The sequence below is a fragment of the Zonotrichia leucophrys genome, chromosome 8 (genome assembly GCF_028769735.1).
Source record: "Zonotrichia leucophrys gambelii isolate GWCS_2022_RI chromosome 8, RI_Zleu_2.0, whole genome shotgun sequence".
Classification (NCBI taxonomy): domain Eukaryota; kingdom Metazoa; phylum Chordata; class Aves; order Passeriformes; family Passerellidae; genus Zonotrichia; species Zonotrichia leucophrys.
Window position 1 is genome coordinate 17,720,267 of NC_088178.1, and position 25,859 is coordinate 17,746,125.

Genomic DNA, 25,859 nt, shown 5'->3' on the forward strand with positions numbered 1-25,859 from the left:
TTACAGGCTGAAAGAAACATGAACTCCTAGAAAATTACCTATTGAAGAGGGCTTTAAGCCTGTCATCTTTCACCTTTTAAATGAAGAAATGTTAAAAGGAATCACATTTGCTAAATAAAGGCCAGAAGTATTTTCTACACCAGGTATATATAAGTTACCAGTATTCCAGAACCACCTGCTACTTTTATTTTAAAAACTGTTGGAAACAAAATGCAGCTATCTTCAAAAACTATTTAAATATTAAACACGATTGTTAACAGTATTGAGAATGGCCTTAAAATAGGTTGTTGTTTTTCCATTTTTCTTGACATCCAATTACAATCATGATGGTTAAATTTTTTTATTTGTTTCAGAGTGTTTTTAGAAATAATAGACAGCTTTTAAGTTTAAAAGCTGCACATAAATACTTAAGGAGGCAAATTTCTCGCAATTTCAAATCACTTCTGTACATCATAAACATCAATCCTAAAAAATGCTTTGAAAGGGTCTGTTTAACATGACATCTCCAAGTAACATGACTGACTACAAATTTCACTGGCCTGTGCTCTGAACTGTCGTGGTTCATAAGTGACTGCTTGTCTACCTGTGCATGGATATGACTCCCACTACACACCACACGTAGTTTAACTTCTGCACTTGCAGCTGAATAGGTAAAAATCACTATTTGCTACTTCCAGTTCCTACATAATCAGCCATCCACAGATATTCCTTAGTGGAAATGCATAGGAATCACAGAGCATTTTTTGATACAAAGTGTTACTGGTAGGTTATTTGTCATTAATATTAGGCATGGCACAATCCCCAGCAGGAGCCATAGTACAGGGTAACAGTATTTTCTTACAGCTATGTCAACATTTTGGGTGGACAGGTGAGCAAGGGCTTGGAAATACATAAAATTTAAATCTAAATTTTAGTAAAAAATTATGATTGTATTTCTGTGCTCTCTAGATGTCAAACAATGCTTTCTATGGTATGGTTATTACAATTTACATGAATTTATGACATAGTATATAGAAATGTATTTCAAATAAAACTTTGATAAATATTTTGCCTAACTAGAGATTTCTCTCTCAAAAACCTTTAAGTGAAAATTATGGACTTAAAAAAAGCTATTATTCAAAACTGTAGGAAATTTTCTTCATTACAACTATTTTGATTTAAAAAATATCTATTCATCAAAATGCCATGTATACATATCACATTTCCAGAATAAAATCAACCATATTATTACATATGATTAACCATAAAGACTACAAACTCCTAAGACTATACTACCTTGCTTATTTAAACTTTAATAAGGTGTTTCCCTTACTAGAGACTGAGATTCCCGAGTAACCCCCTTTCCTGACTTTACACATTCAAAGTGGTAAGAGATAAATAAAACATTGAGAAAGCTTCTGAAGTGATCAAATAAGAACTAACTAAGCACACTTCGGTTTTTTTAAAGCTTTCCTCTTGCTCATTTTAAGAAGGGAAACACCCAGAAGCCTGGTGTTAATGTCTCTGCTGATTGTGAAAATTGCAGCAATAAAAACTCCAACTGCTTGTTTTAAATTAAGACTTGCAAGACTACATGTGAGATCTGTATCTTTACATTAGTTTTTATAACATTTGGAAGTTTGGTTGCTTGCTTTGATGTTGGTCTATTAATGAGCAGGGGAGCCAAAAGCCAGAAAAAAAAAATGTTTACTGGAAATTCTCAAGTCAAAACCTGAAGTAATTGGTTTGTTCTACCCCACATGCTTCAACATCCTGATTCCCCCAACTACCAGCTCCCTGAGCTATCTGAACGTCTATGCTTTTTTACTGTTGCCAACACATAGTAACCCACAGTGATTGAAAATGGCAGCTGAAGTGCTGCTGCAGCACATTAATTTTTCTCTAAGTGGTCCAATTTTGTCATCTGAACGTTGAAAATCTTCTTTTTACTACTTTTTTACCTTCAGAGATTTGTCGAATTTGGGGTTGCCGTCACATAAACCAAAGTGCAACGTTTCCAAGACAATTTTTAGATTATCCCTAATAGCTGAAAGGATAATGCGCTTTCTTTATAGCCCTCTGCATTCAAAGCAGACTAGTTAACAGCAAGTTAAGTGTGATAATGGCAATTACATCAATATGTTCCTTTTACACCACCAAAAGGTACTACTTCAGACAGCTGAAGACATTAGGTAAATAAACTGCTGGAAATTACCTGAAAGTAATTATCTAATTTTAGGACCACTAAATACATCTATTTACAAAATGCCCAAATAGCCGTGTCCATCTAAGAATCACAGAATACTTGATCAACTGCAGCGTTTTTCACCAAGACATACCACATATACTCAGTTCCTTCATTACATGAAAGGAAATTGAAGCCTGAAATTGAATATCCTACTCTAAAGGCACATCAGTTTCATGGCAGTAAAAGAAACACTCCCCAAATGGTGAATCAGAAGAAAGAAAAATATAAAACAAACAAACAAACAAACCCATCCAAACAACAGACCAAATGTTACATATCAATGACTTAAACCAACTTTTTAAAAACACAAAATACCTGTTTTAGTATCTGTATCATTCAAGTAAAAGGTTTGGAAAGAAGCAATAGGCAAGGGAAATTTAGGAAGTTCTTTTTTGCCAGAGATATAAACCAGAATACAGTTACCAAGAAACATCTGGTCCCTGGAAAAGGTCCCAACTTATTGATGGATAACTGGATTTTGCTTGGCTTTTGGGTTGCTGGATTATGAATATTGATTTGCAAAGGTAATAAAAAGGTAGGCCAGGCCACATCCCCTCTTAAACTCAAGAAAATACAACAAAAGAATAAAAAACAATGAATATGTAGTCTCGTACAACAACTTGCAATGTGATAAATGTTCTACACAGCCACCAAAACAGCACTCCTGCCACAGCTGGTTGAGAATTATTTATTATGGGGTAATACTAACCACAAATTAGGTTATCTTTGTAAACACAGTATCACTGATTAAATGAGATTACAAGAATTACTCATTTTCACTTTTTCTAGAATGAAAAGGAAATGGAAGCATATGGCTGGTGGTGATAAAAACTTCTTTTAAAACTCTCCATAAAAATATCTATTATTCCAGCCTACCCACCCATTAAGGAAGGAAGCATATTTGTTTCAAAGGCCTGGAACCAAGAGGTCTTTTATTACAAGATTTCATTTGTTTTCTGAAGTAATTAGAAGGTCTTCCCCATTCATCCCTCCACGCAGTAACGTGTAGGCCATACCAGAGCAAGAGCGCGGGAGAGAGCACTTTCTAAATCCCCCTCCCAGAGAGGAGGAATCAGAAACCACGCCACAGTGCCTGTCATAAAAGGTCACTTTTTTTGCTCGGAACAAACCATTAATCAATAGAGTGTAATTGTCCGAGCGCTTGCAAGGGCTCTGCAGCGGAGGGACCTTGTTTTTCACTCGCATAATTGCAAAACAGCAAAAGTTCAGAAACATAACCCAAATCCACCTCCCCATTTTACCCCTTTACAATTCCCACTGCCCTTTGGGCCTCTTCTTGGAAGCAAATGGAAGACAAGCTGAAGTTCTCTCAATTGAGCCGGAGCTAAGAAACCTTTGATATGCTAATACCCTCCTTCAAACGGTAAGAATTCACACTTGCATTAATTCAAACAATTTCTGCAGAATGATGCGAAATGGCACCTCTTTTCGTGGCAAGCAACAAAAGGAGGGAGCCGGGGCGTCTGAGGAAGCCAAACAGCAGAACATTTGTTCCGCAGGATTCCTTCCGTCGCGCACAGGGGCATTTCTGGGCAAAGAAAACACACCTGAGCACCAGCAGAGCTCTTTACTTTCTGACAAACCGCGCTCAAATCCCAGCAGGGCCGGCGCAGACTAACAACAAGATGTTATTTTTAGAGCCAGACACAGCAACGGTGCCTCATGACACACTGTTTTCTGTCTCCAGATGGCCCCAGATTTCTACATGTGAAAATAAATAGAAATAAAAAGGAAAAAATACAAGAAAAAAAAAAAAGAAAAAAAAAGTTGTTCTCACCCCACAGCCGACAAAGGGTAATTTATTCCTCTCCCCACAGGCACCCCCCATCCCGCACGGGCTGGGAGCCGGGCGCTCGGCAGAGTTACACGAATACACCCGCAACAGGTAATTATTAGCGAGCGGGTGCAACTTTGCGCGGGGCGCGCTGCGGAGCCCCGGGCCTGCTGCGCGGTTGGCCCCGGCCCGCAGCCCCCGTGCTCGGCGGGGCAGCAGCAGCGGCGGGCGGGGCGGGACGGCCGCGGCTGCCGCAGGTCCCTCCGCAGGGCGCGGGGGGGCGGCGGCGGAGCGCGGCCGTTCCGCGCGGGCGGAGCGCGGCCGTGCGGAGCGGCGGCGCTGCCCGCGCCCAGAGCCGCGGGCTCAGCGAGGGGCACAGCGCTCCGCCGGCGGCGGCGCAAGGCGAGGCAGAGCCTAAAGTAAGTGCATCCCTGCCGGCGGCTCGGCACGGGAACGTCCAGGAGTCAGGGAGCAGGCGCCGGCAGGAACGCGCGGCGAGGCTGCAGCGCGGGGCTCCGCTTACCTACGTCTGGGAGCCGAAGGCGGGCCGGGGTCTGTGTGCCCGGCGGGACCCGCGGTCCGGGTCAGCCCGCGGAGCGCGGGGCTGCGGGAGATCGCGGCGGAGTTAGTCCCGGGGCCCCGGCGGCGGCGCGGGAGCGGGCGGGCGGGCGGTGGGCTGGGGCGGGAGCGGGCGGCAGCCGGCGCTGCGGCTCGGAGGGCTGGGGCAGCGCAGAGCAGGGGCGGCTTCTTCTCCGCGCAGCCGGCCGGGAGGCTCTTCTGGGTCTAAGTCAACATTTTCCTGCAGTTCCCCACACTCCGCTCCGCAGCAAAAGCGCGATGCAGCCAGGCTCCCGCACGCACGCACACAAGAAATAAATTCAGTAAAAAAAAAAAAATTAAAAAAAGCCGAAATGGAGAGGAGGACGGGCGCAGTGCAGTGTGTGTGCCCAGCCTCGGGAGTCCCTTCTGTGAAGCGATCAGGAGGCGATGCCAGCAGCTGGGGCAGCGGGGAACAACTCGAATGTTACAATGGACCCCCTCCTCCGTGTCTCTGTCGCTCGCACCGACCGGATTCACATCTCCCGGGATGACATTCTGGCCTCTGGCGGAGTGCGGGGCCGGCCCCTCCTCAGATTTTCTCCTCTTCCTCCCTGTGCTGCTGCCCCGCCAACGACTGGAGATCGGGCGCTGAGCAAGTAACGCGCGCGGTAATGGGAAAAACGCAATACATACACACCAAAAAAAAAAAAAAAAATCCCAATGAATGTATGGCAGCCTCTCCGTGCTCGTGCACCGCTCCGTCTGCGGCTGGGGAGCGCCAAGTCCTGACACGGACTCTGCCGGCTCTGAACTGGAGTCACCTCCAGCCTCCTCCCCCTCCAATCTCCACCCCTTCTCCCTGCGCTCCCACCCCTGGGCTCAGCTAATCATATAAACATATTATCACGTAGAGCGGCATCGGCGAAGGACAAAAATCTCCCCCTTCCTGTCTTTTTTCAGTCCCCCTCCCGCCCTTCATTCATTTGAGGCGGGGGATGGGGGGCTGAAGGCTAAATAGCGGCCGCCCGGCACCGGAGGCCGCGCAGACCGGCTGCGCGCTGCCGCTGCCCGCGCCGCGGATGCCGAGGGGCGCGCACGACCGCGGAGCCGCTCGCCGCCGCCGCGGAGCCGCTGGGCGCCCCTGCCCGGCGCCTCGGGCCCCGGCGCTGGCCGGGCCCGGGGCCTCGGGCCTGCCGCCGCCCCCTCCCTCTGCCTCCGCGGCGGCTGCAGGCGCGCAGGCCGGCCGGCCGGAGGCGTCCCCGCCGCACCTTCGTGCCCGTGCCCGACCGCGCAGCGATGCCGCGCACCCCGCCTGGTGCGAGGGCCCGAGCGGAGCTGCCCGGCCGGCTGGGCTCGCCGCGCCGGGCCGGCTCTCCGCACCGCAGCGCCTGTTCCCCGCCTCCCCTTCCCCGGCATCAGCCCAAAATCCTTCACCGGCTGGGTGAGCGGCGAGAGAGGGCAGGCAGGGCGGGAAGACCGGGGGTCCCGGCACCCCAGCGCCTTCACGGCTCTGCTGGTCCTTTCCTTCTTCCCTTCGCAATGACATGGCCCGGCTTCTGCCCGGTAGGGACGGCGCGCCGAGGCACAGCGATGCGCTAGGGAAAACATGTCAGGGCAGGGTAAACAGCACTTGGAAACGATTTAAAGGATACTCAGTTGACTCACTGGTGTGCTTGGATACAGAACGCAGTCTAGTAGCGTTGTTGTATTTTCCCAAAAATCTGCCCTTAGAAACCAGGTCTGGTACTGTAGGGTTTGTGTTTCTCGTCCGTATGGATGCAAAACACTGAGAGAATCCGCTCTGACCTTTCAGGATGTGCAACACGGGCAGTTCCCAGCTCTCAAGGTCAGGGAGAAGCAGCTGGGCATTAGCGAGGGCCGGTGCCACGGGGAGCGCGGCGGGGCCGGGGCCGGCGGGGGGCGAGGGCCGTGCGCGCGTCCCACGCTCCGCGCCCGCCCGGGGCTGCGCTGACCAGGGGGAGCGACAGCCGCGGTCAAAGCAGCTCAGACCTGACCTGAAAACTGTCCCCTCCCTTTATTTGGGGATTTTAGCCATCCCCTCCCTCGCTGCAGCACTGAAATGAAATCCTCTCAACTGCCTCTACTCACGAAATCGCGTGTACTAGGCCGGACCACTTGGGGCTTCATCAACTGTTTTAGGTCCAAAGCACATTGACAATCCAGAGTACAACACCTACAACCAGGATCATTACCTCTGTTAATGGTAATGATTTATTTTTTTACTTAATCATTTTGATGTCTCTGCATACCTGTGCAATTATTGTTTAGAAACTGTAGCACGTATTAAGAAAAACATGACATGATAAAAGGAGACTGGATCTCGAAGACCTTGCAATATGGAGTACTGAGAACAACAGAGCTGGTCCAGGGCTCTTCAAAACCACATTAAACTTTCAACAATGCTAGCAGCAGTCTTGGGGGTGAATATCTAGATGTCATTGAAATATGGACATGCCATAGCCATGCTGACCTTCCTCAGTTCAGGGTGTCTGTCCAGCGGACTGGGGAGTGGAAGAACAACCTCAAGCTTTTAGGACCAAAGTAGGAGTTCTGCCACAGTGAGCAGTGCACCTTCCTAAGACCAATTTCAACTGGGTTAAATCTGCAAAATACCTCAAACAGAATGGAAGGACAGATAATCTGCCTATTGTAACAGTTTGTACCAACTATATATAGTTAAAGTATGGGTTTCTGTGAGAGCAACATATAGCAAAAGGGCAGAGTCTCTATTAAGTTCTTGGTGTATTCCTAATAGAGTCAATTGCCCTTTCTTGCTATCCTTATAAATACCTGTATAAACCCTAAATAACCCCTTATGCATTTCTAGTGGAATTAAATTATACAGGCATTTTAATGTATTTTATTAGAAGCTGATTTTCATTGACAGAACTGAATGCATCTGTTACAGAAACATGCTTATAAAGAGGGTCATAGAAATATATTGACTTGCTATGATTTTACCAAAGTTTTAAATTTTATCATTAACAAGTCTTTCTTTCTTTCTTTCTTTCTTTCTTTCTTTCTTTCTTTCTTTCTTTCTTTCTTTCTTTCTTTCTTTCTTTCTTTCTTTCTTTCTTTCTTTCTTTCTTTCTTTCTTTCTTTCTTCTTTCTTCTTCTCTCTCTCTCTTCTTTCTTTCTTTCTCTTCTCTTCTTCTCTTCTCTCTCTCTCTCTCTCTCTCTCTCTCTCTCTCCTCTCTCTCTCTCTCTCTTCCTTTTTCTTTCTTTCTTTTCTTTCTTTCATGTAATTGCAGATAAGCAGTGATACCCCTGAGCTAACAGACTTTTGCTTAGTTGATGAGAACAGGATTTAGCCAGAAAACTGTCGATAATACAAGAATTATCTAGGGTTGATGGTTTTCCTTTGAGAGGACATGAGAGAGAGAAGTTCTTCTGTTTGCAACAAAAAAAACTCTGTTGGGTTCTCTAATTTTTTTTTCTGCCTACAAAAAGATTGAAAAGAACTGCAGAACTAGGCTTTGTGCTAATATTTGCAGAAGTCAAAGTGAATTCACCTATGTGGATTCAAATGTAGGACTGAAGTTCATTTTCCCTCTTTTCATCAAAAACTTCTGGAATCATATTTCTTTCTACATGCAGAGATGGAGTTTTACAACTCTTTTACAATGGCTGCTGTAAAACTGAGTTTTAAACAATTGCTAAAAATGCAGAGACCTTTCAGCATTTGATTCAAAAACACATTTCTATTAATTCTCATTAAAACTGCATTAGGATATAAGAATACCTGGCAGAGGTGTATATTGTTTTGGCAATATACATTGCCATATACATAAAATTAATTCAAATGATTAATTTTACTTCACATGAATCAGCATATTTTTCTTTACAAGAAAAATTGTACACACATGTACTCACAGCATACGTAAATCTGATCCTTTAGTTTTTACTCAGCCACAATTATTGCCAGATTTGAATATTAATATGTAAGAAGGAATTATAACAAATCAATTTTCCACCATTATGACTTCCTACTATTTGCTTTTTAACATATCCCTATAAATATTAATCTTATTCCATACAGACAAGTAGAGGCACGTAGATTTTCCTTAAAATCTTGCAACAGTGCAAAATATCTAGCTTGAAAACACAAGAAGAAATGTTATATTCTTATCCAAATATTTTGTGATATTTTATCCCCACTTTTTGACTAATGTTAAATTTGTAATATTTCATGTTAAGGTGTATATTTTGTGTGTATTGCTCTCCTGTTACTTTCATTAATCTGCTGGATGATGTCCTTGAAAAAGTAAAAAGCAAATCTATAGCAATTTTTAAAATAATCACAGGAATTGTGCATCAATTAGCATTTCCAGGGACCACGTGTAGGACAGTAATAACTGGAAAAGATTGAACTGTCATCTGTGTACTTGAAAGAGACACATCTGAAAAGGATGATTTAACTTGTGGCAAAAATTGGCTAAATCATGATGTCTGTAATATGATCTTATAGGCTGCTTTAGCTTTTTTTTGCTTTTTTTTTTTTTTGGGTCATAGAATTGCATTTTATATCTGCCTATTCTTAAAAAGGTTAATTTAAAATGTTTCAGTACCTTGATAAATAATATTTTGTATTGCCTTAAGTGTCAGTTCCCCCATGAGTAATGGTTTACACAGATTTTATGCAGCCTATTTTTTATTACTGGAGTTTTATGACTGAACTTTAAATACTAGCGACTGACATTTCCTCTTATCTGTCTGTACTCCTGTGAATAACGTATCAATGAGCCTGTAATTAGATGTAATGTTGGCAAAGACTGACAGAAGAGGTAGTAAATATAGGTACGCATTATTATCAGCTAAAATTGGTGCACTGGTATAAAGACACAGTTTAATTGCTATGATGTAAAGACTTCACTTTTTTTCCCATGGAAAAGTAACAAACCATTAAATGATTTTACCATTTCAACATTAAACAGAAAAGAGAAAATTTTGCTTGTTTTATTTAGGAAAGTTCCCAATTAATTTTGCAGGCAAATTCATATAAATAAACTGTGAATGATGCAACCCATAATAGGAAATATACAATGTATTGCCTTAAAAGTTTGGAAATATATCTTGACAATTACCGGTCTTTTAAACTAAGTAATTGATTTTAGTGTCACTTGGGGAAAAAAAATGAAACCCATCAATAAAATCAGAGAATTCTGCAGCTGTTTCTAACAAATAAAAGTAATATGAATTTGCATTTTGCATAGTTTACTTCAGTAATCAATTTTAATGACTCATAATCTATATCATTATTTTAAAAATGACAAAATCATTGACTTATTCATAACACTTGCTAATTGTTTTTAAAAATAAATTCTACACATGACTAAGGAAACACCCATTTCCACTTGCTTTATGTTAAATCAACATCTAACCACTCATGGTGATTTCATTCAAAGAAAACAGAAGGAACACATTAGCTGTGTGGTTAAAGAGATTGATGGGCTTCAAACATTTTAACCATGGATGGTTTTTTTCCAACTGTAGAGCGCATGTTTTTAATTTAAATAACTTCAAGAAAATGAAGATCATTTTATTCAACAAAGCTGTTTTCTCTTGTTTTTTAGAAATTAATTTAATTTTGTTTAATTAAGTAATATTAGAAACAACCTTGTTCAGAGAAAATGCAGCTATGAAACAAAAGCATGTGTATGCCATATTAACTTGTATTCTGAAATGGAATTTTTGTCTCACATTAATAAATTAGAAGAGATCAATATGATTTTTGCCAGTGTATTTAGATGCAGTTTTTAATGCCATATTTTTCAGTTACCTCTCCACTCTCTGAGGTAAATTTGGGGAAGCAGTGAAGCTCAATGTTACTGAAGAAATACATTCCTTTGGAATTCAGGTATTTTGGATATATGTTAGTAGAGAAAAGTTTAGAGTTTAATGCTGCAGGCATTTACAAAGGCCAAGGAGTTTTCAAGACTGAGCTGTTAGGAGTAATGTAGCAGGACACACTTTAAAAAAAAAAATGAATGCAATTCCCTGTTTTCATATGAAAAGCTCAGCACTGAAGCTTAAATGATCATACCAGGAAAGGAACTGCAGTGCTGAGCTTTTGGGGAAGGAGATATGTCATGAGATCCCAATTCTCCAAATAGCTCTGCACATTCTAGGTTCCCTTTTCTCCAACTGCTATATCTGTATAGGCACATTTTCTGCATTTGGGCAGCAAAAAAATGTTTTGTTTTAGTTTTTTTAAGGACAGAAGCACAAGAGAATACTAAGAAATTACATAGATTTTTCTATTTAAAATAAATACAATTTTGCCTGACAGGCAAGGAGCTCCTTCTCCTCTTCCCCCTTACACAACTGTATTGTACAATTTGCTATGACTTTGCTCAGTCTCGGTTATGTGCAGTGAGAGAAGTACCCCATGACTCAGACTGGCATGTGTGGTGGTCTCAGCATATTCTCATCATCTCCCCTTACCTTTTGCAACCCTCCTGGTCAATATAAACGAATGTCAATAATTTGCTTTATCAAATTCCAATTGCATCTGGACTCCAATCTCCACCTTATATTTATTACACAGTGCTTTTAAGTATCATATTACCTAGGTTTCTGGCCACTCTTCTATTGCTTCTGTATCATGAAATGAAAGGTCATGCATAAAAAAGATAAAGAATTCAAGGGCAAATGATTGCATTGGTAAATATGAATCCACAAAGGTTTTTCTCTTCTTACCCAAACACCTCGCTTAATCTGCACCGTTAAAATCCATATTCTTGATGGAACAGACCTCTCATTTGAGGAGATGTGAACAGCTTTACAAACCCATAAAGATTTAGGTGCCTACATTAGGGGTAAGGTTAAGTTTACATTCTTGAGAAGTTATGGGAAAAAAGACATCAAATTCTTGGACCACCTACCAGAACTGAGGTCTCCCCATTTTGGTTGATTGCCCAAATCATTAAGCTACAGAGTCAGGTTCCCTCTGGTGTTCTCACTTTCTAGTACAGTGAATCATGAATCATTTACTGCCTGGTGCAAGGCTTCAACTGGACAAGTGGGGAATATTTCCATCTCCAGCCAGGTTGTGGGTTAGAGAATTGTTTAGCTGGTGAGAAATGTGCATTTGAAACCCTTCAAGCAGAGGAGAGAACTGACCTTGTTTCATACACTGGACAAGTCTCTAAATGCTAGGTGTAGAATAAAGCTTCACCTTTAGAAGAAAGGGATGACTGCTGCGAGGTTTAGCAGCAGACTAACTGCATTCATGAGGGTCAGTTTGACTGTCACCTTTAACTGCTCAGCTTTGTTTTACGCAGAACCTTAGCAACAATGTAAGTGCAGAGCTCTTTAGTCTGGTTTATCTTGACTGAAGCAGTATTTGGCCTGATGAGTATTACAGCTGCAGGAAAAATTGATATAAAAAACATGGAAGTGCCTGTTGAGCATAGACATCTTCCCCAGGTAGGCAGCATTTAAGCAGAGTAGTCTTTAAACTTAATGGCTTAAATTCTTTCCATGTTTCTCTTTAGGAGTCAAGTTGCAGAAATTCTATATATTGCCTACATGAAAACTTGGTCCACAGTCATAATAATCAAGTTGAGAGATACGGTAATAGGTTATGAACAGGAAAGGACAGGGTGCTCACAATCAATCATGAACAGAAAAGAACCTCCCACTGGGACTTCCTCACCTCATGATTGCAACTTTCAAGTTTCCCTTACCAAAAGATGGGGCGTGAGAGACATATTTGCTTCCAAGCTTGCGTATTTCAGCTCCCCTTTGCTGTTTTCCCCATGTCTCAATATATGTTATTCTGTTAGAGAAAATGTTCAATTTTTAATTTAGAATTTTCTATTGGTAGCTTTAATCAAGGCAGTTTTTAGTTGTGCTTAATATACAGTTATCTGGATCTACCCATCAGTTCCTCATGCCAGTCTGGAAGTGCTTTAACCTCAGTTGATTGGATATACTCGCTTTGATTTTGTTGCGTGGTTTAACACAAGGATTTGGTACCTTATTTTTTTTTATAAGATTATATTTTTTCCTCTTGTTACTGATTGCCATTGAAATGGCGAAAGTTATGTGATTGGCTCCCTCTGGAGCAGATACCAGAGATGCATCATGGATCACTGGTCAGAGAGCCCAGACACAGCAGCAAATTCAGTCTCCCTCCCCTCGCCATCAGCTCCGTACAGCGGCACTGCTTTGCAATCCATCTCAGCTGACACCAGCAGAGCATGCAGAGGGAGACCCAGATTTGTTCCCAGGCTTACATCTTCTAGTTCACATTTTGTTGTGCTTGTGTTACATTGCCAGGTGTAACTCTGGCAGCCGTAAAGAACAGTCATTTTCCTTCCCTGAAACCGCCTGTAAAAGCCTCTGCTTGGGTAATGATTTGTTATATATTACAAACACCTGCAGCACAGAGAATTAATATCGCTAAGTATAGGGATCAAAGATATTCCACCTTTTTTTTCTTTAATTAAATGATCATTTACTTTTGACAGACCTCGATGTTTTTGACAAATAGACTTGAATCTGATTGAAGGTATGGCTACGCCTTCCTAAAAACACTGCAGTCTAAGAATGACATTAGTACCATGTTCCTGTTTTGAGGAACATCGATTGACTGCTTAGCACTACTGCTAATTATGAAAAATAAAATGTATTCAATAATTATTTAGGATGCTATTCTTCACCTCACTGTGCACACAGGCTGCTGTTTGTTGACTACTCAGCACCAAAACATGATCTTTTTGTATTATATCTGGAAAATCATAGTACCTTTTAATATATCATTAAGACACTTAAATTTTTATGACAGTGTTGGAAAGCAAAGTGATAACCCTGTATGTATTTACACAGGAATGGCAGAATTTTTTGCATATGCAAGCACTGAATATTACTGAAGAATAAACCACAAATTTGCATTGCACCATGTTTTGCCTTTCGGTTTTCTCTTCCTGTTGCTTCTCTATATGGCTATGTCAGTTTAATTTGCTTTCATCAGAATTTTTGTTGACAGTAAAATTAATGTGCAAATTTCCTATCAGTTGTATATATTAATATAATTCCTTCTCAAATACAGTTCATTGAAATTAGCACTGGTAAAAGGTGGGATACATATTCATACAGTTATTTACATAAATCCCATTCAGCTTTATGCACCCTAAGCTCTAATGCAAAGTATCTACTACCACAGGTAATTTTAGCACAAGAGAAACAGCAAATAAATGGCATCTGACTTCCCAAAGATTGAGTGTCTTCTAATAAAGAGATTATTTGAAGAGAAAAAAATCTGTTAGAAATTACATTTGTGACATAACTTTTATACATAAAACTATTGTCTTTACAACAACAAAAAAAGTTGAAAATACTGATGTGTCTCTCCAACAAATCACACACAATTGGTTCTTTTAAAATTAAATAAATTGTGCATGATGCCTCATTTGTGATATAGCGTAAGATATTAATATATTAATTAATCTTTAATAAGAACTTTATTATGAAGCAACTTATATGAAAGAGTACACACTAGACCAAAAAGTAAGTTTTATAAAAATAACTGTGTACTGGGAATTGATTTATTCAGTACAGCATTTTTATCAGTTTTAATGTCAAAAATAAGATCAGTTGCGATATGTATATTGATCTGCCGGTTATTTACCTGGATTTAGAACGCTAAGTATAGGAAAAGCCATTAGGTCATTATCTATATAAGTTTAGGGAATTCAGGCACCAACTATTCCTTGTTGTGAAAGGCATTTGCTACTAAAAATACAAACTGGAATATACTATGTGCAGGTGCAGATTCCACTCAGCAATGCAGCTCTGTTTGTGTAAGTTTTCCCTGGTAAACAGAGGAGCTGCAAGGTCACAAAACAGACAATGGCACATCTCTTAGAAACTTAGGCTTTACTGTATAGACTTGCAGTTTTTATATTTCCCTGAGCATTATGCTGCAACACATGACTTAACAGCAGTCTCTATTTTTCACAATTTTCCAGTTAATGAAAGTAATGTTTAAATACTCTGAAGTTAGATTATTAACTTCTACAAAATAGAAACAGATGTGTGTCTCAGTATGCCATTAAATTTATGATTTACATAGTATTCTTGAATACAGCTGAGCAGAGGCCAATGATTCTAATTTGCTCTAGATTTACAATAACCTGATCTGGTTTTTGTAAGTACTGAAACACTTTAAACAAAATTAGAAAGCTGTTGTGCTTTGTGTGATTAAAGATGCAATTCCCTTTGGGGTAATGAGAAGAGTTAGAACATGTTTCTTTCTTTATGGATGTTTCTATTATAAACACGAGTACCATACATTATGTATTTTTGTTACTATTTCCTTGCTTTTAATTATAAAATAAACCGATTGAGTTGTACTGGAGTTACAATGAAACAGTGCCAAAATCTAGCTAAAAAATGCATACTGAGGTTTATAAAAATCCTTAAAATTCTTGAGGGCCTTAAGATCTTCTTAGAAAAATGCTAGTTCCTTATAGCTTGCAGAATCCAAAACATCTCTGTGATTTAAAACAATGTCGTTTAAAGGAATTATTTAAAAAGCAAACACATTTCTCAGCTTATTACACTGTGTTAAGGCACAGCATTTTACAGAACAGAGTTTCTAGGTATTCACGGCATTTTACATCTTGAGATTTTTTTTTACAGATTCACTGTATCTAATGCCAGAAGTCACAACTGGAATGAATATTATTATTTAAAACAAGGTGTATCTATGGGTAGAGACCAAGTTGTGTTGTTGTGACACTATACACTGAAGGTTTTTAAAGGAGTCAAAATGAGATTAGATCTGTCAGATATATGCAATGCAGGAAAAACACCCTGTGTATGAATATTTAAGGTCTGTTTCAAAGATTCTGAAAATCAGAAGCTGGGCTTCTAAAGATGTATGGATTCAATGTTAGTTAGAAATGAGGTATTTCCACATTGTAATCTATGACTCTGTGGTCAAAAATGTAGGTCATTTACCATTGTAATTAACTTTTCACAGGAAAAGGTGACTAGTAAGGAAGTGTATGCATCTATTTAATAGGGACTTTTTATAAGAATATTTAAAACTACTTCAACTATTCTTTGCATATTGCACTCCAAAAATCAAATGGATTTTATGAAGGTAGAAGTAATAAACCAGACATTTATTTTACATAGTATCTGGAATATAATATTATTTCATGTATTATTTTTTTCATTTTCTATTTTACATACTGCATTGAAGATAATATAGGCTCAATATTATACACTCATATTAAATCATACTACAATATATGTATTTATATTTATCTTTACCTCTGATGAAATGTTTAATATTATTAATTCTTTCATTTTAATTATATATAATTAACTATCATTAAAACAGGAGCATTACCTTTTAATAAAAATTTAATCATACATTTACTCAAGCACGGGATCAAAATGCTACACAAGGATGACATGTCTTGAAAGTGATTGAACGAATTCAATTTATTTGGTCACTCACTCTTCCAACACACTTAGGGATTGCCATCTGTGCCTCACACAAGGGATCTCCAAGGGTAAGTTCCCACACCCTGCTCTGTGTCAGACCTGGGATTGCAGCATTAGGCACTGTGAGCCCAGTGCCAGCCTGGCTGCTGCTCCAGGCTCAGCCTTGGGGTCCAGCAGTGCCCCTGGCCCCCAGCACATGGTCCCTTGCAGGGGCTCCTCACTGGGCCTGGCTTGCTGTCATGGAACTCTAGAATTCCTGACCCAGGCAGACTCATGTGCACATATCTCATTTAAGGAAGCATAAGGATCACTATGGATTTTTTTTTTTTCTGAGGGATCTGGCAATGGCAACTGGAATAAAAAGATGGTAGGGAAAATATTTTTTCATCATACATTGAGGCTGAAGTGCATATAAGTGGACAAATGTGGTTTCCTCTGAACTTTCTGGGAAATTTTTCTGTTAAACACACAATTACCCACACATGAGGCATCAGGCTGACTACAAGAGATTGGCAAACACTTTAATTAATTCAACTTTGTGTCTAGGGGAGAATTAGTATTGGAGAATTGTTTGTTTCCTTCCTGAAAAAAATGAGTATGGAATAAATTATTGGTAGGAATGAATGGCATCAGGCCATCAGAACTTTGTACTTTTCACCCATAACTTAACATAAGATGAGGCCCCTCTTCTGCAAACACACGGGTCTAGGTCAGCAAACCTCTGCTGAACCAAGACCATATCCACAGTCCTGAAAATACCTTTTCCCAACAACAACATTAACTTAGAAATCACAAATATAGGGAAATGTGTCATCTTGTATTAAAATTAGTGGGGAGTTTTAGAGAAGTTTTTAATTGTTTTGATAAATTCATACTAGCTCACTGAGGCCCAGATTGTGGAATTGCATTTTCAGCAAACTGTTCTTCAAGAAGCCCTGAGTGATTAACTTGGAAGGCTGGAGGTAAAAACTGCAGATGAGAATTCCATATGTCTGAGACAAAGCACCTGAAAGGAAAACTCACATTTTAATGACAGAGCATGGGATGGCCATTACAGGAATATATTGTATTGATAAAAAGGGAAAACACCTGGTCAACAAAGGTTTTGCAATATTTTTCCATATTAGTTATTTTAAAGTCATATTAAGCTGTCAGAAGACTTGGGTTCATTATGAACACTCTGTTTCTTAAAGATGCTCGGTGAGTCTGGATGCACTTAGGATAATTTATTTTCCAATCAACTCTGAGTTGCCCAGACCTACTTCTATTGAAGTCAACTTTTATTTTTCCAAAGAGAATTAAATTAAGTTTAATTTTTCTTCAAAAAGAAACTTAGTTAGGTTTCTTAATTGTCAATTTTCTTCAAACAATTACTGCATGACAAAATTTTTAATACATTAACACCCAATAAATCCTTATATTAAAGACCACTCTAAAAACAGTTGTCTGGTGCAATTACTCAACAACTCAGAATAAATAGGAAGTTCAAAATTGTGTTTATATTAGTTCTTAAACTTTCTAATAAAGTTTAAAGTTATCTTATCCAAAAAGATATTTAAATTGAAAAGCGGATTGTATTTTAAATGTTTCTGTGGCTGGAAGACTTCATACATTGAAAAAATATTAACTAAAAATATAATGGACCCTTTCCTGTTTTGGTTTATTTTTTTGTATTTTGCAGGAGTGTTTCATATTAATATTGACATGGGTAAGACACTTCAACAAACTTGAGAATAATGACAAGGCCATTTTGCAATGGCTTTTTTGTTGAACAATGGAAGTATGAAGAGAAGAGCAGATTTGGACTATTCAGTTCCTGCCACTCTGATATCTCTCTATTACACAAGGTTCTGGTCAGGAAGTTTTAGTGTCTCAAATCTATAGACTGCCCATTTTCAGAAAATTCCAGAATAGAAATTCCAGTAAAAACATATAGGAGAACCTTCAACCTTGTGACAAGACTTTTATACTTATGAAAACCTGGCTTCATTGAAAAGCTGCTGTCTTCATTATTTAATTTCTTTGTGGAGCTCACAGTCAACATGATCCCGTTGAGTTCTTTATTTAATATGTTTCAGAGCACAGGACACCTGCTGACTTCTTTAATAACGAGCTGTCCTCCATTGGCTTATATGTGAAAACTGTTCAGCAGAGGCAAGTAAAGAATAACCTTAGACATTAAGGCTGATTCCATTAAAAAATAAAATAAAACTGTGTCCAGGCTCCACACCCGAAGTCCCTAAAATAAATTTGCAAGGGCTTTTCACAGCATGGAATTCAGGTGGATTTTTTTTTAATTGAATTCTGTTCTGTGTGAGTGCAGCTCAGCGGAATTCAATTTCCATGTAGGCTCCTAGGAAACAAATACACGCTAAGTATTTTTATCACTAATGTCTTGGATTTAGTTTCTTGAGTATTATTTAGGTTTGCCTGTGGACAGAGTTGCTAATGTTTACCTTAACACAGGGCTCTGTGACTCCCACTGGAAAAGGGACTCTTTAAAAAAGAATTGGCTAAAGCACAGAAGTTTAGCAATGAATAAATTCCAAGGCTTTGTATTGTATTAATGAGGATCAAATTCTACTTCTTTGTACAAATCCTATGAATTTGATGGGAAATCTCCATATTCTCAATTCAACCTACATTTTTTGTCCCACTTTAAAATATCTTCCCTACTTTGTGGGAAGCCTTTTTCACACCTTGTTGGAATTATGGGGTTATACTATTACAGATGATTCAGGGAAGCCTTACACTCTCAGTCCTGCAGTTTGTAAAGGAAGTAACCTCAGAAAGATCAATGAGCCCTGCTCTGAGTGGATGGTAAGTAAAACAAAGAAATCAGACTTTGACCAATTACTTTATCTTAATTGGCCTTATTCTGCACTGATTCACATTTCTCCTGTAATTCTTTCCCTTCTGCTGGAAAACATTACTTCACCACAACCCACAGAACTCGGGTGATGAATAAAAAGCATTGCACAAATGAAAACTATGCTCAGCCACTGGTAACTCACACTCATATTCTTTTTCAATAGAATATTTTAAAAATGCTTTTTGTTTTACAACTATAAAGAAAACTGCTGACTGATAGGGCAAACTGGTAAAACAATTAACTGGTTTAGGTTTTTTGTGTTAACCCTTTATTTTGGTCAAAGAAATACTCTGAACCAGTGGTTCAGCCTTATTAATTATTTTATATTACCATCAATAAATTAAGCAGCCTTTATCCACCCTTGGTGTTATGTGATGGATGCTTGTCTGATGAAGGCACATGTGCTCCCACCTCAGATTCTGTCTGAGGACCTAATCCAATGGATGCCCAAACCCCTGCTAGAAAACAGACTCTGCCTGGTTTTAAATCTGCTTCTCTTTTCTTTAAAAGGAAATATCTCAATTTACTATATTGACTACTATATATAGTCTATATTGTCATTATGCCCATGCCTCTATATTCTATATTATTTATTACCTATTGCCTGTTTGTATTATATTGCTGAGGAATCTTTAGGTGTTGGATGAATGGAATTATTATTTTGTAATTGAGTATTTTTAATAGGTAAGTTTGTTGATACATGTGTAAGGTTTATTAATGCTTTTGTTAGGTTTGTCAGGAAATTAGAATATGGTAGAGATATATGTCTTTTTAAAATCCATCTTGTAACAACTTGTGCACATAACCTCTTTTCAATTTCTGCTTACGAGTAATCATTTTTATATGTGTTTAAATCACATTTCAATTTTCTGTAGACACAGTTCTTACTACATAACATATACCAGTGCTAGTTTTGTAAATATGTTTTCACTATTACTTTGTAGAACTGAGACAAAACAAGAGCTTCTCTGCAGGATGATAGCAATGCCTACCAAAGGATGCAAATCAGAATGGACACTGGAGAGTACACAGAGCAAATGGCAAACCTATCCCAAATAGCTGCTGTAGCACTACCTCCTTTTAAAATTACACAACTTTTACCTTTCAGTCTCAGTGGGGGTTGAATGTCATGGGAATGGGGGGAGGACACCAAACCCCACAGAAATCTCCAAGCTGAAGTCCAGCACCCAGCACCACCATTTCACTGAGTGCTGCAAGAGCAACTCTATGGGGCCACGGTGCCCTGAACCTGCCTGCAAGCACAATCCACCAGAGAGATGCTGGATGAAATCAGGTCTGGCAAAAGACCTGAATTCATGGTGAATACAGCTTGCCTAGGGCCTGGTGTGGGATTCAGGCCTGATTTCAGGCCCAGCAAGGAGGTGCAGGCAATGTGGGTGTGCCCACACTGTGGGCAGGGCAGGCTCCTGGTCCTTGCCCTTCTGTGCCATTCCCTCAGGCAGCTGCACCAGGATGACCATGGAGGAAGGCTGCAGTCTCCAAAGATGTTTTTTCACAGTTCATCTTCCTTCTACTTTTCTTAACTGTAATTCTGTGTGGTGCGGCTAAACTGGTCACACACAGATAAAATAAGAAACTTTTTTTCACTTCAGCTCCTCTCTCTTCTTCCTGTGCTCCATACAAGTATTTTGTAGCACATGAGGAAAAATGTTTATGTACTGCCTGAATCAGTCTAAATAAAATGTTAAAGGTGACAATCTCTTTAAACATTACTGATCATTACTTACACAACTACATTTTAAAATTGTGAAAACAAATGCTTTGACCTTGTGAGCTATGGAAATATTTAGAATCAAATCTGCTCTGCTTTTTTGGCTAATAGTTGTGATTTGCATAGTAGAACCTTGAATGCCGTCATAAATAGCTACAGAATCCATCTTGGCACAATGCCCAGCAATGTTAGGGTGCCAGACAAAAAATCGGGTCAACCACTTACCAAGTAAGTCATTCTGTCTCAACAAGGTGATGTCTAACAAAGAAGCTACAAGGCTGAAGACAGCTAACATATTCAGCTGCTGTTCAGAAAGACAGGAACTTTTAATTTATCAAGATAATCTACTACTCGTAATCAGTACACCAAGTGAACTCCCTCTTGAAAAAAGAGAAAAGCCCATCAATTGTTTTTGCTAATTAAGATGAATATTATTCCTGTGAAATGAACCAAAAAGTTCTGTATAACCAGAATCCCAATAGAGATCTATAATCTCGAAGAATAATTGCAGAGTTTTAATTGAGAAGAAAGTGAGAACTATTTTTTTGTCTCCTTCTGTTTTTAGCTGCAGCTGTCTTCCGTGTGTGTTAGTGGGTCTTTTATGTTCTCAGTTAATCTGACGTGACTTTCCATATATTAAAACTTGTGGAATTAAAAATTTATGAGAAAATGTTTATATATTTGATGGAATGCTACCACAAAATGGCACATATTTAGAAATAATTTGAGGCAACAGATCATTTATTAACATATACAGAAAAAAAGTCCATTTTTAGATTAAAATCTAGATGTTATGACTGCTCATAGTAATGTGCATTTAATCTTCATACATTAAGCAGAGGTAGAGTTAGAAATGAGAAGGTAAGAATATTTTCTTAAAGCGATATTAATTATATATTCAACAATTTATTTTATCCTGTGATATTTATCTTGGTTTTGAGATTAGAGAAAGCTTTGCCATGTTAAAAGGAAGTAATGTGACGAAGCTCAGTTTCACATTCCTTAAACAGAAGATACCGAACTTTCAAATATATTTATATTTGAAATAATATTTACATAAAGGAAATCCATAATCAAGAGAGTAACCCTGGACTCCTAGGCAGAGAGAGAAAATTCATTGAGGTATACATGTTTATATGTATAAAAATTAATTCTACTCAAAATAAGATTTTACTGTCTCTGTTGAAGTAACCCTTAAAGTCCAAGCTTTTGTCCTATCTGCTTCACTTATAGATTAAATCACACATTTAGCCTCAAAATAAAAATAATTATAATTTCACTTAACATGCAAATTTAGAGTTAAAAATTACCTCAGATCAGGATACTGGCTGAATACATTTGTTTTCATGAAAAAATGAAATGCCGTGCCTCTCTTCCCTTCCCCCAAGCCTTCTTCACAAAATCAGCCTCAGGCTAAAATGGTTTTAAGGAGAACTAAAGCTGCTGGTAAACACTTACCTTTGACAATATTTTTGTCTAATGAACATTGCAGAGAAGGGTGTATGCAGTACAAGTGTCTGTCTGTGGCTGCAACCTTCATACAATCCTTGTGCCAAGGGCCCACTGCTAATAGGCAAATAGACACAGAAGAGGCAGGCCCTTTGATGGTTTAATCCCAAACATACTTAACTGTCACACAGTTAATCTCTTAGATTAAAAAATGACTCTTGAGTTCTTCTTGAACATTTTTATGTTTGTGGATGAAAGAGGTTAAGTGTAGTTCTCATGCCTGTTTGGACTGTTCTTTTATTTTTCTTTTTTATGTCCCCCCCCACCCCTGGTTTAACATGACTTTTCCCTTTCTTTAATCACAGATATGCCCCTGAAGGATCTGCAGGCATGATAGTTCTGAAATACCCCATTCTTTCCCTCTGAGCAGGCAGGTAAAAGTGCATTTCAGGCCTTGCCAAAGCAAACCTCATTGCTATTATCCGAGGGGTAGAGCTACAGATCAACACCAAGCACCAAAACAGCTTCACCTGCAGGTTTTACTTTCCTAGAAAAAAGTTTCAAAGAACAACTAACCCTCCCCGTTGATCAGAAACAATTCTCAAATGTCATCATAAAACTTGTAATTTGCTTTTGGTTTTTTTGAACATATTTCAATACTGCTCCTATCAGATACAGCAAAAAATCTGTTCCACATATTTCGAACCATTGTTTTAAACTCTGATGCATTAGATTTTGTGAATAATCTACTTTTTTTTTATGGAGTTTTGAGTTCTTTTTGGGACGGAAGATGGAAGATCTTTCAAGTGTAACATTAAGAAGCACTTTTTAAGTCAGAACTTGTGCTTCCCTGAGATATTTTTCAAGTAACATTTCTTTCCACTTTAGTTTCCACAGTAGTTTCACTTCATGATGGTTTTATGTTGATTTCATACTGCATTTTTATGTAGTGGGAAAGGATATTTTTTGTAAAGTGAATGCCCAAGACCTGCTGGAAAACATTTCTCCTCAGCAATGTACTCATAGGATTCAGTAGTTTGTTCAGAAGTGTTATTTTAGGATGACCTTTACACATATAGTATAATGGATTTTTTTTTATTATTTGATTGTAAAGATGTTATGATCAAGGGGCAAAATAAATGCTACCTTTTTCAGACATTAAAAAAAAAAGATGAAACCATCTTTTTAAAACAACATGATAGCATGCAGAAGTGATGCCTGTGTTTGTAAGCTACACATTTTTAAATTCACACATACAGCAAAGCTCTAGTGAAACATAAATAAAGATCAATTTTATACAGTTCAAATAGCAACACACTATGAAAGCCATGCATTTTCAGCCTAAAGAAGAGAGATAGTTATATTTAAGGGAATTTATACATTACAAGTAGTTGCTCTTAAAAATGAACAGTTGGGCATTCTGTGGTCATCAACATTTCTAACAAGGATGTAAATCCTCACATATTTTCTTTTAAGTAATTGGTATAATGTTCTGCAAATCTTTTCTAGGTAGCTTACAGGATTTGAATATTCAAATATTTTCAGCTGTATAAGCCATATAATTATGAAATTGTACAGTACAGTTATTTCTCAAGCAATTTGGCAACCCTTTCTTACAAGAATTTACCTTCTGTTCTGTGTTATCAGAAACAGAAAAAGCTTTTTGCTTACCATTCCGGAAAAGATGGAATTCATCATTCTGCCATAAAGACCCTAGAAAGCAAAGAAAGTGTTATTAGTTATTATATTCTAATCTGCAGGGATTCTAACTGCCAAACAGTGCATCAGCATCAAAACAAAAAATGAAAATACATGTTCAAATCATAGACCAATACTTTAATGCAGTTCCAAATATGTATTATATGTACTTAGCAGGTACTGGATTTAAAAAAGCACAAGTTATTGTGCATATCTGTATTTAGAACTGCATGCCAGTTGGAATTTATATGCATAGTGTTCACAAAATACAGACATAGGATCTTGGCATCCAACTTGTGACTGGATTTTTAAAAACAAAACCATGGACTTGCTGTCACTCTGCTATGGAGTGGGAGAAAACATGAGGAACATAAAGGGTTATGATCAGAAGAGACAGTTATCAATGACACGTTAAAGGCTTTCTTCCTAACTCACTGAGAAATTTGAATTAGTTATTGAAAAAATTTAATTACTATTAAAACAATTAATCAACCTTTACATTTTGCTTCAGAATAATATTGCTCACAAGTTCTAAGTTTGCAATGGTCAGATTGGTCCTGAGGGAGTACTGAGTACAACCCACACCTCATCAGCATGCTCTAACCATGGTGTGAAAATGAAAGCATGGATACTGCTTAACTCTCCTCACTTCCTTCTTTCCTATCCTCCCTTTCAGCCTGTTTCACACCTGACATCATGGCCATTCTGTTTTCTTTAGAAAGAAATTAATCACTGCTACCATTCCCTGTACCAAAGGCTGAACAGAGAGGGAGTGATCACTTTCCCTCAGTACCTACACAGAGCTTCTCTGTGATTTCATGTGCTATATGTACCAATTGTGCCCTTTGAGAATAAAAAGTTGACAGGATAATAGGCTAAATTCTGTGATCATTTCTCACACAGAATACAGCTTTACTCCTGCTGAAATGGCCAGACCTAGGTACAGAATCTGCCACATATATAGTTTTCTGAGGTAAAACAGGTTTGTGCCAAAAAAGGAAGAACACTTAAAACCCACTTATTATTCTTAATTGTTTTCACTGTTTGAGAAAATTAAATCTTTAAGTAAACATGCAAGGGAGAGAATTAAGGAATTTAATTAAATATTATGTTGAGAAAATGTTACTAGGACGAAGAGATGCAGTCACAAGCCACTTACAAAAAGAAATGTTGAGGTCTAAGTAGGACAATTATCTTTAAAGAAGAAAAGTAAAAACTCAGATAAATGATAGATCAATTCCAGGTTTTCACCATGAGCACATGTACCACTGGATGAACTGCAGGTATTTAAAGGAAAGGGAGACTCCAGATAGAGAAGAATTCCCCAGTACAGAAAAAAAGTTATTTCCGTTCAAGGAGTTTACCTTGGGCAAAAAGGGAGATTCCAGGGTGTGCAGTGCTGCAGAAATTCAGACCTAATGTAGATTGCATGCAGCACAAGAAACAGGAGCCTGGCTAAGCTTGTGTAAATTAGAGCAGTCCCTGAGGGCTGCTCTAGCTCACATGAGGATTCACTGGCCTGTAGCAGCCCTGAATCTCAGCATCCACAGAGGTGGCTTAAAGCTCCTTTTGGGCTTTCTACATGGGCTACACCTCCTTCAAAGTGCCTCACTCAGATGTAGCATAGGATATTTCTTTTGCTTCCTTTATAAAACACAGGAAAACAGGATTCCTTTCAGCCAAACAAACAATATTTCACGTAAGCTCAAAATAAATCCTTTGAACATCTGTTTCAGTGGAGCCAAGCTCCCACAAAGCACTGGTTTCTGTGTGCTTCCCAGAGATCTCTGCTCCTCAGCCCTCTGAGTTTGCAAACATGCTGTTTGAGTGAGGTATACATTTATCAACTGCCTGTTTGGGACTCTCACAAAAAAAAAATCGATTCATTTCACCAAAGTAATAGCTCCCTTTCCTCCACACAGCTTTTGAGTCACCTTGCCACAAAGCTGTGATTTTCTTTTTCCAAAACTATTTGTATACCAATAAAATGTCACTACATCATAAATGAACAAAAGCTCTCATTGACTTCAAAAGGAATTATAATTCACAAAAGATTTTGTCT

General features: G+C 38.8%; 1 protein-coding gene and 1 long non-coding RNA gene across 31 annotated transcripts in view; one reads left to right on the forward strand and one right to left on the reverse strand.

Moving 5' to 3' along the window:
* The window catches only part of ADGRL2 (adhesion G protein-coupled receptor L2), a 311,598-nt gene that overhangs the window by 151,211 nt on the left and 134,528 nt on the right, over window positions 1–25,859 (reverse strand). For 29 of the 30 annotated variants that reach the window (XM_064720306.1, XM_064720297.1, XM_064720304.1 and 26 more), the window contains exon 1: window positions 4,546–4,830. The gene's annotated coding sequence lies outside the window, so the exon portion shown is untranslated. Of the gene's footprint in view, window positions 1–4,545; window positions 4,831–23,770; window positions 23,813–25,859 lie in introns of those variants that run through there. The other variant, XM_064720284.1, reaches the window with a different exon arrangement.
* On the forward strand, window positions 3,282–4,960 carry LOC135451268 (uncharacterized). The gene is made up of 3 exons (XR_010441255.1): window positions 3,282–3,611; window positions 4,066–4,133; window positions 4,828–4,960. It is a non-coding gene; the product is annotated as an uncharacterized LOC135451268 (long non-coding RNA).